This window comes from Dendrobates tinctorius, unplaced genomic scaffold (assembly GCF_039654945.1).
Source record: "Dendrobates tinctorius isolate UK_male_01 unplaced genomic scaffold, ASM3965494v1 ptg000184l, whole genome shotgun sequence".
Taxonomy (NCBI): domain Eukaryota; kingdom Metazoa; phylum Chordata; class Amphibia; order Anura; family Dendrobatidae; genus Dendrobates; species Dendrobates tinctorius.
In genome coordinates this window covers 18,885,129-18,900,747 of record NW_027361851.1, presented here as the reverse complement: position 1 = coordinate 18,900,747, position 15,619 = coordinate 18,885,129, and the positions used below count along the sequence as shown (strand labels likewise).

The 15,619-nt window shown below is 38.2% G+C and overlaps 2 non-coding genes across 2 annotated transcripts; both read left to right on the top strand.

The window, feature by feature from the left end:
* The first annotated feature begins 13,787 nt into the window (after window positions 1-13,787).
* TRNAF-GAA (transfer RNA phenylalanine (anticodon GAA)) lies at window positions 13,788-13,860 on the top strand. Its single transcript has one exon. It is a non-coding gene; the product is annotated as a tRNA-Phe (tRNA).
* Window positions 13,861-14,855: 995 nt separating this feature from the next.
* TRNAL-UAG (transfer RNA leucine (anticodon UAG)) lies at window positions 14,856-14,938 on the top strand. Its single transcript has one exon. It is a non-coding gene; the product is annotated as a tRNA-Leu (tRNA).
* Window positions 14,939-15,619: the final 681 nt, after the last annotated feature.

The window sequence follows — 15,619 nt, the reverse complement described above, 5'->3', positions numbered from 1 at the left end:
TTTTCACCTCATACATCAATAGACCATAACGATACTTAATAAACAAAAACTTAACAAGTAGGTAATCATAGTTTAAAAAATGTGAAATGCCCATGTCATTCTGACATGTTTCAGCACATTTTGGGACAAATGGTCTCACTTTTAACAATCAATAAAATATTTTCTCTAAATTTTTGTCTCTTTTTTGCTCCAATTGTTTGCATCTCATAAAAAATAAAACTTGATGTAACATTATGCATGCAAATTGTGTTTTATGTGCGACCATGACCTATTCTAGAAGCACAGGGTCAGAATTATACTGGTGCATGGAGACAAACTGAAAATGTAAAAATTCAATGGCAAAATTGCTGTCTTTTTCAACTCATTCACAAATAGTTAATGAATGTTATTAAATATGTACAGCAAAATGGAAGGCGTTTCAAATAGAAATCATGCTTCAAAAAACAGTCAAATGAAAAATTATAATATATCCCTCCAGGTGTGACACTTGACATTTGCAGAGTGTCAAACCCCCCAGAAAATGTACAGATATGGCAGAAATAGCTCAGTTGGGAGAGCGTTAGGCTGAAGATCTAAAGGTCCCTGGTCCAATCCCGGGTTTCGGCAAAATGCTTTTTCTTCACCGTTTACATTTTAAGGAGATATTAAACAAAGCACATGGACTGATCATGATCAAAAGGCCTAAAAATCTTAACTATCTACAGAAAACAAAATGTTAAAAATTTGAGAAACGGTAACTTTTTCCTTTTGAACACATGAATGTTTTTTAGTAATTTTTCCTCTATTTTGTTTTATTTCAGATTGACTTAGCTGTAAGAGGATTAAAAGGTAACCTGATAGCTGAAACAGACAGCACTTATCAGACACTAGCTGAATGATTATAGTCAGCTTGTTTGACTTTGAAACACTGAGGCATTACTGAGACAAATGTCCTTAAAAAATATGCTGTGGACAAAGTCAAAAAGGCAAAAAACACAAGCTGAACACAGGTCCGTCATCTTTAATTTGAAATATAGGAGGTTTCTACTTTAATGGTGAGACAAAGCATCTACATATTTGACATTGCTCCAGTGAGTAGAGCCCACTTAAAAATGTATGGGTTGCTTGTCTCTGCAAGCAAAAGCTGGGCACTAAACTGGCATACTTGCAATGCTGGATGGTTCAGAGTGAAAACACCTATAGGCTGACAATAGTAATTGCAGGTGTTGATTAACTCATTGTGCAAATAATTTCTAAAATGTGGTCACTTTGGGAGGTTTTCTGCTGTTTTGGTACTCTGCAAATTTCATCTGCAAGGTATTCCTGCAAAATCTGCATTGCAAAACCCAAATAGGTCTCTTCCTTTCAAAGCCCTGCTGTGTGGCCAAACAGTAGTTTCTGAAGAAATGTGGTGCATCACCGCATTTATGAGAAATCTAACATTTCTAATATCCAAACAAAATAAATGGAGGTTTAAAAATTAATGCAGACGAAAAGTACGCATATAAAAAATGTTATTTATTGACTTTTTTGGGGTGGTGTGACAAGTTTTTAATCACAAGGAATGGTAACATTTCTGCTGACTAGCATGGAAGGAGTTAAGTTCCAATTGCATATCGAAGCAGTCTAAGGCGAGCGGTCTAATACCGAGCGGTCTAAGGCGATGCGTTCAGGTCGCAGTCTCCCCTGGAGGCGTGGGTTCAAATCCCACTTCTGACATCAACATTTAATATCAAGAAACTTTATCTTCATTTATTGATTAGATGAGGTCAAACAAAACTTAGTAATGTGGTTTTGAAAAATTTCCTGAGAGTCTTTGGAGTGAATCTGAATTTGTCCTCTCAAAAAAGAACTCTAGGAACATCAAACAGATTTTTTGTGCATATGTCTGTTGTTCTTTTGGCACTAGAAAAATCCTTTGGACAGTCAATGAGGAGGGACTATTTCACCTCTTTGTGTTCTCTGTCCCTATTAGGGTAGGGAATCAACCTTCTACAGTGCTGTCATGAAATATATCTAGAAACGGATTTGCTGGTAAGTCTACTTTCATAGTTTTCACCTCATACATCAATAGACCATAACGATACTTAATAAACAAAAACTTAACAAGTAGGTAATCATAGTTTAAAAAATGTGAAATGCCCATGTCATTCTGACATGTTTCAGCACATTTTGGGACAAATTTTCTCACTTTTAACATTAACAATCAATAAAATATTTTCTCTAAATTTTTGTTTCTTTTTAGCTCCAATTGTTTGCATCTCATAAAAAATAAAACTTGATGTAACATTATGCATGCAAATTGTGTTTTATGTGCGACCATGACCTATTCTAGAAGCACAGGGTCAGAATTATACTGGTGCATGGAGACAAACTGAAAATGTAAAAATTCAATGGCAAAATTGCTGTCTTTTTCTACTCATTCACAAATAGTTAATGAATGTTATTAAATATGTACAGCAAAATGGAAGGCGTTTCAAATAGAAATCATGCTTCAAAAAACAGTCAAATGAAAAATTATAATATATCCCTCCAGGTGTGACACTTGACATTTGCAGAGTGTCAAACCCCCCAGAAAATGTATAGATAAGGCAGAAATAGCTCAGTTGGGAGAGCGTTAGACTGAAGATCTAAAGGTCCCTGGTCCAATCCCGGGTTTTGGCAAAATGCTTTTTCTTCACCGTTTACATTTTAAGGAGATATTAAACAAAGCACATGGACTGATCATGATCAAAAGGCCTAAAAATCTTAACTATCTACAGAAAACAAAATGTTAAAAATTTGAGAAACGGTAACTTTTTCCTTTTGAACACATGAATGTTTTTTAGTAATTTTTCCTCTATTTTGTTTTATTTCAGATTGACTTAGCTGTAAGAGGATTAAAAGGTAACCTGATAGCTGAAACAGACAGCACTTATCAGACATTAGCTGAATGATTATAGTCAGCTTGTTTGACTTTGAAACACTGAGGCATTACTGAGACAAATGTCCTTAAAAAATATGCTGTGGACAAAGTCAAAAAGGCAAAAAACACAAGCTGAACACAGGTCCGTCATCTTTAATTTGAAATATAGGAGGTTTCTACTTTAATGGTGAGACAAAGCATCTACATACTTGACATTGCTCCAGTGAGTAGAGCCCACTTAAAAATGTATGGGTTGCTTGTCTCTGCAAGCAAAAGCTGGGCACTAAACTGGCATACTTGCAATGCTGGATGGTTCAGAGTGAAAACACCTATAGGCTGACAATAGTAATTGCAGGTGTTGATTAACTCATTGTGCAAAATAATTTCTAAAATGTGGTCACTTTGGGAGGTTTTCTGCTGTTTTGGTACTCTGCAAATTTCATCTGCAAGGTATTCCTGCAAAATCTGCATTGCAAAACCCAAATAGGGCTCTTCCTTTCAAAGCCCTGCTGTGTGGCCAAACAGTAGTTTCTGAAGAAATGTGGTGCATCACCGCATTTGTGAGAAATCTAACATTTCTAATATCCAAACAAAATAAATGGAGGTTTAAAAATTAATGCAGACGAAAAGTACGCATATAAAAAATGTTATTTATTGACTTTTTTGGGGTGGTGTGACGTTTTTAATCACAAGGAATGGTAACATTTCTGCTGACTAGCATGGAAGGAGTTAAGTTCCAATTGCATATTGAAGCGGTCTAAGGCGAGCGGTCTAATACCGAGCGGTCTAAGGCGCTGCGTTCAGGTAGCAGTCTCCCCTGGAGGCGTGGGTTCAAATCCCACTTCTGACATCAACATTTAATTTCAAGAAACTTTATCTTCATTTATTGATTAGATGAGGTCAAACAAAACTTAGTAATGTGGTTTTGAAAAATTTCCTGAGAGTCTTTGGAGTGAATCTGAATTTGTCCTCTCAAAAAAGAACTCTAGGAACATCAAACAGATTTTTTGTGCATATGTCTGTTGTTCTTTTGGCACTAGAAAAATCCTTTGGACAGTCAATGAGGAGGGACTATTTCACCTCTTTGTGTTCTCTGTCCCTATTAGGGTAGGGAATCAACCTTCTACAGTGCTGTCATGAAATATATCTAGAAACGGATTTGCTGGTAAGTCTACTTTCATAGTTTTCACCTCATACATCAATAGACCATAACGATACTTAATAAACAAAAACTTAACAAGTAGGTAATCATAGTTTAAAAAATGTGAAATGCCCATGTCATTCTGACATGTTTCAGCACATTTTGGGACAAATGGTCTCACTTTTAACAATCAATAAAATATTTTCTCTAAATTTTTGTCTCTTTTTTGCTCCAATTGTTTGCATCTCATAAAAAATAAAACTTGATGTAACATTATGCATGCAAATTGTGTTTTATGTGCGACCATGACCTATTCTAGAAGCACAGGGTCAGAATTATACTGGTGCATGGAGACAAACTGAAAATGTAAAAATTCAATGGCAAAATTGCTGTCTTTTTCTACTCATTCACAAATAGTTAATGAATGTTATTAAATATGTACAGCAAAATGGAAGGCGTTTCAAATAGAAATCATGCTTCAAAAAACAGTCAAATGAAAAATTATAATATATCCCTCCAGGTGTGACACTTGACATTTGCAGAGTGTCAAACCCCCCAGAAAATGTATAGATATGGCCGAAATAGCTCATTTGGGAGAGCGTTAGACTGAAGATCTAAAGGTCCCGGGTTTCGGCAAAATGCTTTTTCTTCACCGTTTACATTTTAAGGAGATATTAAACAAAGCACATGGACTGATAATGATCAAAAGGCCTAAAAATCTTAACTATCTACAGAAAACAAAATGTTAAAAATTTGAGAAACGGTAACTTTTTCCTTTTGAACACATGAATGTTTTTTAGTAATTTTTCCTCTATTTTGTTTTATTTCAGATTGACTTAGCTGTAAGAGGATTAAAAGGTAACCTGATAGCTGAAACAGACAGCACTTATCAGACACTAGCTGAATGATTATAGTCAGCTTGTTTGACTTTGAAACACTGAGGCATTACTGAGACAAATGTCCTTAAAATATATGCTGTGGACAAAGTCAAAAAGGCAAAAAACACAAGCTGAACACAGGTCCGTCATCTTTAATTTGAAATATAGGAGGTTTCTACTTTAATGGTGAGACAAAGCATCTACATATTTGACATTGCTCCAGTGAGTAGAGCCCACTTAAAAATGTATGGGTTGCTTGTCTCTGCAAGCAAAAGCTGGGCACTAAACTGGCATACTTGCAATGCTGGATGGTTCAGAGTGAAAACACCTATAGGCTGACAATAGTAATTGCAGGTGTTGATTAACTCATTGTGCAAAATAATTTCTAAAATGTGATCACTTTGGGAGGTTTTCTGCTGTTTTGGTACTCTGCAAATTTCATCTGCAAGGTATTCCTGCAAAATCTGCATTGCAAAACCCAAATAGGGCTCTTCCTTTCAAAGCCCTGCTGTGTGGCCAAACAGTAGTTTCTGAAGAAATGTGGTGCATCACCGCATTTGTGAGAAATCTAACATTTCTAATATCCAAACAAAATAAATGGAGGTTTAAAAATTAATGCAGACGAAAAGTACGCATATAAAAAATGTTATTTATTGACTTTTTTGGGGTGGTGTGACAAGTTTTTAATCACAAGGAATGGTAACATTTCTGCTGACTAGCATGGAAGGAGTTAAGTTCCAATTGCATATCGAAGGACGATACCAGATGATCACAGCCGCAACAAAATCTCCCCCCAGGACGGACGTCTTTCCAGCGGGACGAGACTGCAGCTCGAGACCTGGTGAGAAAATATATCATCTTACCTAACCTTCTGTATTCACGTCCGGCTGGGAGAAGATAGTTGGCTGTCTTCTCTGAACCCTTAAACTGACCACGTTTGAAAGTCCTGAGCCTACGGACCCGGTCAGGTATATAATTCCTTAATTGTCTGTGTGTATTATCCGGTCTAACCAATTCGGAGGGTGTATCTAGAATCCATCTAGTATCTGATAAAAACTATTTCATACTGCACTAGGGCTACTAGAAGCATACAGAGCAGAGTGCAAAGGGGCTGTTTCCACTGAGTTATCACCCTGGTTCCGACCTTAGATGGTCGAAGAAGTTATATATATATATCAGATATATACATATAGGTGCTCACGTCCGGCCATACGCCCACGGTATAAACTGGGCCCGGTGACGTGAATGACACGGTATATACATTTTTAAGGAAAGAGGTGATTACTAATTTTTCCCCCTCTGCTGAAATATCAACCACCTATCTAGAAGTGATTACCACTATTTACTATACCTAAAGTGACAAAAAGCCCAGCCCTAGTTGCCTTGGTAACAAAAGAACAGTGAAAGGGATAAGGAATACATTCATAATAGTTTTTTTTTATGTTTGAAGTATTGATGCATTGTTGTGACACGCCTGTCCGCAGCTCTCATATTGAATATACTGCCATACTGGTTAGACTGCTATTTCAGCTGCATTTCCTGAATGCAAAGTGTTTAATAATCACGCTACATTATCTGTATTCAGTCCGGAGGATATAAAATATAAAATGTAATAAGTTGTTTTATAGTATACACACAGTAACCCTTCAAGCATATTTATAATTACGGTAATCTAAAAGTTTAATTGTCTGCCTTATCTGCTTTGCCTCTCTGCTTTGCTGTTTTGGTTGTTTGCATACGTGATTGTTACCTCAGCCAGCCTGAAAAGGAAAAAAATATAGATAGGGAGACGTACTGAGCAAATTCTCTGTCACTCTGGTTCCGGTCCTGCTCTCGGCTTGACCGATGATCGCAGAAGTCTGAACTGTGTCTCTCCCAGTGGGCAAGTGGGAGTAGGGGCTTGATTACTCTCAGTGATTTTCCAACCTCTAAGTGGTTGGTAACTTCTTGCGGGTTTCCCACCGGACATCATCTGGCTAAGATGATGGTGTTTTAGCTGCAGCATAGGTTCATAAGTTATATGGGTGGAAGGGTAATTTCAATTATCGTGTTGATGTGACTGAGTGATTGCTCTCTCCCTGAAAAGTATGGTTTGCCCAGGTGTAGATTTTTCACCTCTACAAATCAGGCTGGCATATGGATAGGTAAATTGCGAATTGTTTTGGTGTCAAGGATTCGCAGTATTTGATGTCAGTACCAGTTTTAAATTCATTGTCTTTTGTCTTTTGTAGTGTGTATAATTTGCAGGAGGCGTACTAGCATGTGGTTAAAATTTTTGAATGCATTCTATGTGTGTATACATATATATGTTGTGAAATTAGAGAATTGGATAAACTGGTTTTGTTCTGCATACTATAATTATAAGGTTAGTTGGTTCAGGTAGAAAGAGAATTACTTGAATGGTAATTGCTTGATTTGTACAGATATCTCTGTGAGATCCGAGGTCTATTGTTACTTTTTAGTTATTGTTTTACTAATGTCACTACATTTCTCTATGAGATGGTTTTCTTTGAAAGGTTTTAGAGCGAAAGTTTTGAGGAAACAGAAATTTTAACAATTTATAAGGTATTTTTATACTACGCAGTTTCTGGATACACAAGATTTGTGAAATACTCTGGTGTTAGTTGTTGGTTAATTCCCTATATTACTGTGTTCAAGATAGCTAGACATCACTATGTTCACTGAAGACCCCTTTACTCGGACATAAGGAGTACATACAGCTTTTACAGTCACATATCCAACTGTTCATAACCCCGTGAGAATTTGTTTCAAGACGCCCACATACATATGTTTTTCAGATATACTCAGAATTCAGATGATAGAATGGGTGGGAGCAGTCAGTCAATATCTATAAGACAGATATGACCCATAGTGGAGTGAGAAAGAAAATGTACGTTAAGAAACCCTCTGATCATGAGGGGAGGAGCATTAGATAAGAAGGGATAGAAGAATGTGTTAATGAGTGGAGAGCAGCGTCCCAGCCTCAGGTATTATGAGGTGTTACAGGACCCTGAAGCATTTTATAAGATGGCAGAGGAAGTTAGGAAAAAAGGCATGAGGAGAGGAATATAACAAGATTGCTGAATTTTGTGCAAAACAAATATTTACACAGGAAGATGTCAGTTGCAATATCTGCATTACATTCATTTATACATCTATATACATTCCCGATGACTGGACGTGTGCCAGCTGTCAAACGCAGAATGCAGAATATCGTGAGACTTGTTCTGACTGTCAGATGACCAACCCAAAGAGCCGTACCTTCTTTCCAACTATTTACATAGACGGCACGTCTTGTGCTACATCCTGTCCAGCATCCATTATAGTTTTATTAATTAATGTAATTTATGAAAAGAATAATGAAGAAAAAGATGAATATGACATGGAGGTATATAAGTAAACAGAACCGGAGGAGACAGGAAATAAATAGCTCAGACTGATAATCTACAGTATTTATCGTTATATGGTGAGGGGACATAATTATCATCATCATCTTTTAAGCCTCAAAGCTCATACTTTTATACACAATCTACTACATGCAAGGACTCCTGGAAATGCCAGGAGACAGATACCCTAGTAAACAGCTCGCCCCCCCCACAAAAATACAGTAGAGAAACAACATCTCTCACCCAGACAGAGGTTGAGGATACTCCTCTCAAATTCCTGGTGGGTCCCGATGCAATCAGAAGATTGATCAGGGACATTGATCTACTTGCTGAAGAAGTATGTAGTCTTTTTTTTTTTTTTTTTTTTACAGGACACATCTGTAGATCATGTGGGCGTTGAACTAATGGCACTGATCCCAGACTCAATATTGGCAGGCTGAAAATCCAGTTTGTAAAGGTGGGGCCGAAGCCAGTAGCCCTGCTGCCAAGGAAATTGCAATATTCATCCTATTTCACCCTCCATTTCATAATTTGCAATTATTTCTATGAAGTTATGGATAATTTACATGACTTATGTGCTGTCAATGAAGTTATAGTACTGAACACATCTATGGTACCAAATCCACACACTATGTTTTTTTTTATCAATTCTATTTATTTTTCTATGGTTTACGGTGATTGACCTGGCCAATGCTTTCTTCAGTTTATTTCTACATGCTGCAAGCCAGTACCTGTTTGTTTTCACATGAGGGCCAGCAATATATTTGGACTATGATGCCTCAAGGGGCACAGTATAGCCTCTCTATGTTCACCCGAGCCATGACCACGGTCCTGGAGCCCTGGAAGAGGATACATCCCACAGCCACTTCGTTTTACAATATATATGGATGACCTCTTCCCCTGACTGAAGACAGCCAAGCCAATACTGCTCTTCTACACATGCAACCTTTTTATAATTATTTCAAGACTTTCCAAGAAGGTAATCAGTGTGTTTTATATACTAAATTGCAATCACATTTTCACAGCTCTAGGACTGCCAGGCTATACCGAACTGTTTTGTCTGTTTGTCATGAAGAAGCCTGACCATGTAAATGGAGTCCTAACACAGCTTCACGGAGGAAGACAATGCCCTCCTGGCTTCTACTCTCCAAGACTTGACCAAGTGGCTCGTGGAGTCCCAACTTGCATGAGAACCGTGTTTGCAACCCACCTGTGCTGGACAAAGCTTCTGATATTTTTATGGGTCACCAGTTGAAGATCCTGGCCCAAAGCACCTGTCTGCAATGCCCTACTCTGCTCCCGGACATCACCATCTCCAGATGTGCTGTCCATAATTCAGCTACTCTTCTACCTCTGCCAAAGGGGGGAGGAAGATGGAGGATGAAAACCACATCTCTGACACATTAGTGGAAGAGGTAGTCGACTCTGAAATGGCTGAACGCGATTGTCTTGCTGTCATGAGGCAAGAGAACACCTGGAAGATCCTGACCTGATGCTCATTGTGGATAGACCAAGGTATGCAGACCAAGAAGGCCGTTCGCACACTGGTATAGCAGTAGCCACAGAAGTAACTTGCTGCCAGCAAAACCACTGCCTATATCCAAAAGGACTGCAGGCCTTGACAGAAGCATATGAGAGGTCCACTCAACATGAAGCTATCAAGATCAATCTGGAGAGAAAGAGACTTCATCACGGCTAACGGAACGCCAGTCAGACACCACAAAGCCATGCAAGAATTAATGGAGTCCTTGTTGATGCCAGGAAGAGTTGCGGTGGTAAAAGTAAAAGCACACACACTGGAGACACTTCAAGGGAAGCAGTGGGCAACAGGCTAGCTGAAGTAACAGCAAAAGAAGCAGCAGTAATACCGGTTGACACGGAAACAGAGGAAAAGGAATAACACTCCAGAAACAAGTATCCAAGGAAGAAAAGAAGAAATGGACCTAAGATGAAGTTATACAGGATGAAATACACCTAAGGATGAACAAGGAAAATTTAAGGCCTCGAACAAAACTTTACATACTTGATGCTATACAGGAAACAGGGGTCATAGCATAAGAGTTTAGTCTTTCCCTTGGGTCACATACACGCACAAGTATAATTGCCTATATGTAGACTAAGTTTAAAAACATGTGACTAAAATGCATTTTCGAGTCTTTTCATCCATCCCAGATCCTGAGGACATAGGAGCCCACCAGATCCTGCCCGGTGACTGAGTCCTCATCACCAAGAGGTTCAACAGACGTACCCTTGAACCTAGAGATGACAGCCTGTTCCAAGTCCTGTCAATTATCGCAGCAGTCCATGGGTCCTCGCTTCCCACTGCAAGGAGATGCCGGATCCAGAGTCCAGTAGCGGCTGCCACTCTTCATCCATCTGGCACTTATCCTTCTCCTAGCTCAAGGGGTAGTCAATCACCAAGGGGTAGTCACTCATGAGAAGGGCATACTGACTTTCTGGTATAATGTCTCCACCCCAAGAGTAACATATCAATTTGACTACTGTCTCACAATAAGAATGTCCAGGCCCCATGGCACAGTTTCATATCAGGTTTAATACACAATTCATCTGTGTCACTACTGCTGAAATAGGGGAAGGTTCAAACTGGGAGGATTAGTCTCTTGTTGGGTGGCACACTGGTGAAAGTGACTGGAGACATCAACCAGCCCAGGCCCTACAGCGAAGGGACAAATGGGGAATAAGCCTATTAAGTCGCATGACCCTGTCCAAAGCCCATTTTAAGGGTCAGAGTGGCCTTCCAGATTCAATACTCCCTGTCACTGCCACTCACTGCCCCAAGGAGGGATGCATAGTTCTGTACCTTACTATTGACAACCCTTCAGAGTATGAGCAAGGGTTATATGTACTAGGCTCAAGTACTAAACTTGGGAGGGAAAATGGTGACACAAAAGGTAAATTTTGGCTAAGAAGCATAGATACCAGTGGGGGCACACAGGGAGCACCTGACAAATTCAAAGTCGAGAACGAGACAATAGTTGTGTTTAAACCCACCATCCCCGCAAATAAGAATGCAAAGCAGATAAACTATTTATACAATAATCAACAACGGTTTATAAAATACACTGGGGATGCCATGAAGGCAATTATTGACCCATTAAGTTTGCAAAAGTTATTTTATGTCCTTTGATCATATTTTCTTTAATTCTATGCTGCATAGTGCCATGCCTTAAGAAAATGATGATGAAAACTATGGAAACCACAGTGATGACCATGCATGCCGATTTTGAAGATCCCCTGTATGAAAGATGTCCCAATGAAAACATGCAAGCACCACCTCCGGAATATGCCTGCTTGAAGCAAGCCAATGAGGGAAAGTCCAGGATCTGACTTCCTCCTGTGCAAAGTCCGTTAGGAGGGGGTCCATCTACTAGAGATGGGTCGTCTCGTATATACGGTGAAGATTAGTTAGTTAGGTTCCAGCAATGTTGAGATAGGTAGGCTGGGAGGACAGATCGATAGGTTCGACGAGATTAGGATTTTGATTTTGCATATCTCCAAAGGAGGGACTGTTAAGGGAAGAATATATGGCACATGAATATATACAAGAATCAAAACTGTATCACTATATGGACGCTTTGCTGGATATTGGGATCATGTTGCTTTAAGATACTTCTGATTTTCTTATATTTTCTTATATTTTCTTAGAGTTGTTTCTGTATGGTATCATTCACCTAAGCTTCACCAAATATTGAATAAACTGGGTGGACCAGGGTAAGCCAAGCTAGAAAACAATACTTGTGTATATAAGTATTGTTTAGCAATGTGGGAGCAGTAAACGGTAACCCAGAAGTGTACATAATGATTGTGTAGCGACCTGAGAAAAGCAAATAGTAACTGGAAATATGTCCATGATGTAACTGATGATGTAGCTCAAATTCTGTTATAAAAGCTGTACACGTTTGATTAAAGACAGAGAAGAATCATACTGACACGATACCCTCTTGTCTTGTGTATTCTTTCCTCGAGTATACGTATACCTTGTGCCAAAGCTACAATTCGGCCACAGACAATTAAGACGGGTCGCACCTTAGTGTGACAGAATCATCACTTGCAATGCTGGATGGTTCAGAGTGAAAACACCTATAGGCTGACAATAGTAATTGCAGGTGTTGATTAACTCATTGTGCAAAATAATTTCTAAAATGTGGTCACTTTGGGAGGTTTTCTGCTGTTTTGGTACTCTGCAAATTTCATCTGCAAGGTATTCCTGCAAAATCTGCATTGCAAAACCCAAATAGGGCTCTTCCTTTCAAAGCCCTGCTGTGTGGCCAAACAGTAGTTTCTGAAGAAATGTGGTGCATCACCGCAATTGTGAGAAATCTAACATTTCTAATATCCAAACAAAATAAATGGAGGTTTAAAAATTAATGCAGACGAAAAGTACGCATATAAAAAATGTTATTTATTGACTTTTTTGGGGTGGTGTGACAAGTTTTTAATCACAAGGAATGGTAACATTTCTGCTGACTAGCATGGAAGGAGTTAAGTTCCAATTGCATATCGAAGCGGTCTAAGGCAAGCGGTCTAAGGCGAGCGGTCTAATACCGAGCGGTCTAAGGTGCTGCGTTCAGGTCGCAGTCTCCCCTCGAGGCGTGGGTTCAAATCCCACTTCTGACATTTAATTTCAAGAAACTTTATCTTCATTTATTGATTAGATGAGGTCAAACAAAACTTAGTAATGTGGTTTTGCAAAATTTCCTGAGAGTCTTTGGAGTGAATCTGAATTTGTCCTCTCAAAAAAGAACTCTAGGAACATCAAACAGATTTTTTGTGCATATGTCTGTTGTTCTTTTGGCACTAGAAAAATCCTTTGGACAGTCAATGAGGAGTGACTATTTCACCTCTTTGTGTTCTCTGTCCCTATTAGGGTAGGGAATCAACCTTCTACAGTGCTGTCATGAAATATATCTAGAAACGGATTTGCTGGTAAGTCTACTTTCATAGTTTTCACCTCATACATCAATAGACCATAACGATACTTAATAAACAAAAACTTAACAAGTAGGTAATCATAGTTTAAAAAATGTGAAATGCCCATGTCATTCTGACATGTTTCAGCACATTTTGGGACAAATGGTCTCACTTTTAACAATCAATAAAATATTTTCTCTAAATTTTTGTCTCTTTTTTGCTCCAATTGTTTGCATCTCATAAAAAATAAAACTTGATGTAACATTATGCATGCAAATTGTGTTTTATGTGCGACCATGACCTATTCTAGAAGCACAGGGTCAGAATTATACTGGTGCATGGAGACAAACTGAAAATGTAAAAATTCAATGGCAAAATTGCTGTCTTTTTCTACTCATTCACAAATAGTTAATGAATGTTATTAAATATGTACAGCAAAATGGAAGGCGTTTCAAATAGAAATCATGCTTCAAAAAACAGTCAAATGAAAAATTATAATATATCCCTCCAGGTGTGACACTTGACATTTGCAGAGTGTCAAACCCCCCAGAAAATGTATAGATATGGCCGAAATAGCTCAGTTGGGAGAGCGTTAGACTGAAAATCTAAAGGTCCCTGGTCCAATCCCGGGTTTCGGCAAAATGCTTTTTCTTCACCGTTTACATTTTAAGGAGATATTAAACAAAGCACATGGACTGATCATGATCAAAAGGCCTAAAAATCTTAACTATCTACAGAAAACAAAATGTTAAAAATTTGAGAAACGGTAACTTTTTCCTTTTGAACACATGAATGTTTTTTAGTAATTTTTCCTCTATTTTGTTTTATTTCAGATTGACTTAGCTGTAAGAGGATTAAAAGGTAACCTGATAGCTGAAACAGACAGCACTTATCAGACACTAGCTGAATGATTATAGTCAGCTTGTTTGACTTTGAAACACTGAGGCATTACTGAGACAAATGTCCTTAAAAAATATGCTGTGGACAAAGTCAAAAAGGCAAAAAACACAAGCTGAACACAGGTCCGTCATCTTTAATTTGAAATATAGGAGGTTTCTACTTTAATGGTGAGACAAAGCATCTACATATTTGACATTGCTCCAGTGAGTAGAGCCCACTTAAAAATGTATGGGTTGCTTGTCTCTGCAAGCAAAAGCTGGGCACTAAACTGGCATACTTGCAATGCTGGATGGTTCAGAGTGAAAACACCTATAGGCTGACAATAGTAATTGCAGGTGTTGATTAACTCATTGTGCAAAATAATTTCTAAACTGTGGTCACTTTGGGAGGTTTTCTGCTGTTTTGGTACTCTGCAAATTTCATCTGCAAGGTATTCCTGCAAAATCTGCATTGCAAAACCCAAATAGGGCTCTTCCTTTCAAAGCCCTGCTGTGTGGCCAAACAGTAGTTTCTGAAGAAATGTGGTGCATCACCGCATTTGTGAGAAATCTAACATTTCTAATATCCAAACAAAATAAATGGAGGTTTAAAAATTAATGCAGACGAAAAGTACGCATATAAAAAATGTTATTTATTGACTTTTTTGGGGTGGTGTGACAAGTTTTTAATCACAAGGAATGGTAACATTTCTGCTGACTAGCATGGAAGGAGTTAAGTTCCAATTGCATATCGAAGTCAAGATGGCCGAGTGGTGTAAGGCACTGCGTTTAGGTTGCAGTTTCCCCTGGAGGCGTGGGTTCAAATCCCACTTCTGACATCAACATTTAATTTCAAGAAACTTTATCTTCATGTAATGTGGTTTTGAAAAATTTCCTGAGAGTCTTTGGAGTGAATCTGAATTTGTCCTCTCAAAAAAGAACTCTAGGAACATCAAACAGATTTTTTGTGCATATGTCTGTTGTTCTTTTGGCACTAGAAAAATCCTTTGGACAGTCAATGAGGAGGGACTATTTCACCTCTTTGTGTTCTCTGTCCCTATTAGGGTAGGGAATCAACCTTCTACAGTGCTGTCATGAAATATATCTAGAAACGGATTTGCTGGTAAGTCTACTTTCATAGTTTTCACCTCATACATCAATAGACCATAACGATATTTAATAAACAAAAACTTAACAAGTAGGTAATCATAGTTTAAAAAATGTGAAATGCCAATGTCATTCTGACATGTTTCAGCACATTTTGGGACAAATGGTCTCACTTTTAACAATCAATAAAATATTTTCTCTAAATTTTTGTCTCTTTTTTGCTCCAATTGTTTGCATCTCATAAAAAATAAAACTTGATGTAACATTATGCATGCAAATTGTGTTTTATGTGCGACCATGACCTATTCTAGAAGCACAGGGTCAGAATTATACTGGTGCATGGAGACAAACTGAAAATGTAAAAATTCAATGGCAAAATTGCTGTCTTTTTCTACTCATTCACAAATAGTTAA